At 44.3% G+C, this 2,194-nt stretch overlaps 1 pseudogene; it reads right to left on the bottom strand.

The window, feature by feature from the left end:
* Window positions 1-791: 791 nt before the first annotated feature.
* Window positions 792-909, bottom strand: LOC126425307 (5S ribosomal RNA; annotated as a pseudogene).
* Between the last annotated feature and the right edge of the window lie 1,285 nt (window positions 910-2,194).

Here is a 2,194-nt window from a genome sequence, read left to right as displayed (position 1 = left end):
GGCGAGCTTTCTGGCCGCTAGGGGCGCTAGTATCACTTGAACTGTCAAATGGTAACAACTGTCACAGCAGTGAGTGTCGCGACTGTATATTTAGACTGTGCAGTTACCTTTATTAGTGCGTAATATTTTGAGCTATTAAATATTTCTACTAGTTGGTATATGATGAGATACAGAACAGGTAAATCTAATAACTTTTTTATTTTCACCAAAGAACAACAACAAAACGAACACAGTTGACAATTAAAGGTGTTGATTTGACGTTGTTATGTTTCACCCTACGTTCAAGTTCAGGATATTATTTTCTCTACACCACACAGGAAGCCAAAATACTGTGCCTTATCTCCTAATGGACACAAAAGTTCTGCATCTTAAATGCACATAAGGCTTGAATTTGCAGCATAATTATTATGCATGAAGTTACATATGGTTAAGGGGTTGAATTAATTCACTGATCTGGGAGCAAAGTTGTATGCTACAAGCTTATTATAATATGTTATAGTATACAGAATTTCTGAAACAGAATATACTAGAAATCAGACAGTGAAATAAAAGATATTGGAAAATGAAGCATTATCGTTGTAAAGTACAGGCACTCCATCTCTAGGCCACAAGTGGCCCATCGGGACCATCCGACCACCGTGTCATCCTCAGTTGAGGATGTGAATAGGAGGGGCGTGGGGTCAGCACACAGCTCTCCCGGTCGTTGCGATGGTTTTCTTTGACCGAAGCCGCTACTTTTCGGTCGAGGAGCTCCTCAACTGGCATCACGGGGCTGAGTGCACCCCGTAAAAGGGCAACAGCGCATGGCGGCCTGGATGGTCACCCATCCAAGTGCCGACCACACCCAACAGCGCTTAACTTCGGTGATCTCACGGGAACCCCTGTATCCACTGCGGTAAGGCCGTTGCCTTGTAAAGTGCAGGGGTAGCCAACAACATGAACACTAAAAACAGACTTCATTGCCTCGAATAATAGGGTGTAGGAAAACTGTTTGCATTCAAAATAGCTTTCAGTAGTCTCAGAATGGGTAAATCCAGGTCCTGTACGGTTTTCGAGGGAATATCAGCCCACTATTTCTGCAAAATACTGGCAAATTCAGATAACGATGATGGAGGTGGAAACGATCATTCTTCGCCTCCCTACAGAGCAGACCATGAAGGCTGAACAATAATGACGGCAGGTGACCAGGAAAGATGCGACAAATCGTTCTCACGATGACGAAACCAATCGTGGATGATGAGAGCTGTGTTATCAAGGCCCTTCTCGTCTTGGCTCACAGTGTCTTTATTGGGAAACAAACATTGTACCATGGGATGAACCTGATAAGCCAAAATGGTCACATAGGTCTTGAGAGTAATGCGACCTTGCAGAGTAACCATGCGGCGCATGGAATACCCCAGTGTGGCTGCCGAAACCATCATGGAACTCCAGCCATATTTCACACTTATGACGTAAGCTCGCCCAATAGTTGGGAACAGTGTGAACGCAAGACTCACCCAACCAAATAACTTCCTTCCACTGCTCCATAGGCCTGGTGTTATGGCTTCGGCACTACATCTTCCTGTTACGTGCATCTGAGTCACTGATTAGTGGCTTGGAATTCCAGCTCGCCATGTAACTCACCGGTTATGGTGCTCCCTTCCTGCTATTTTGGTGCTGACAGTGTTCGCGAGTGCGACATTCAGTTCCGAAGCTACTTTTACAGTTGCCCTAATGTAGTTTTTGGTTACAGTCCTCATATGACCGCCAGTTTCGATCACTCAACGCACACTTTCGTACACCTCGTGAACAGCGGGTGACGTTTGCGGTGTAAATCTGCGATGTGGTGTCCCTTGAAATACTAAACACTTCGGCTGCCTTTGTTACTGAAGTATCCACTATACGGGCACCAACAGATTGATCATGTTTGAATGCACTGATCTACAATACACAGCACTCACAACAACAAAGAACATCGTTCTGATACCGACTGACACTTTCAGCGTATTGAGCACATTGGACAGGTGCCTTCCGTGGTGAAATACAACTGCGCAAATCGCAGGTTTGGTTAGCATTCGGCATTTATGTTCAAGTATGCACTTCTCGCGGTGTTTCCATTTCTTTTATCCATTGCCTCTATATGTAATATAACACTAGAATTAGGCATGAAAGATATGATCAAATCTCTGTAACGAATTACTCATTTAGAAAGATA

Source organism: Schistocerca serialis, chromosome 1 (genome assembly GCF_023864345.2).
Source record: "Schistocerca serialis cubense isolate TAMUIC-IGC-003099 chromosome 1, iqSchSeri2.2, whole genome shotgun sequence".
Lineage (NCBI taxonomy): Eukaryota > Metazoa > Arthropoda > Insecta > Orthoptera > Acrididae > Schistocerca > Schistocerca serialis.
This window is presented reverse-complemented; position numbering and strand designations above follow the sequence as displayed.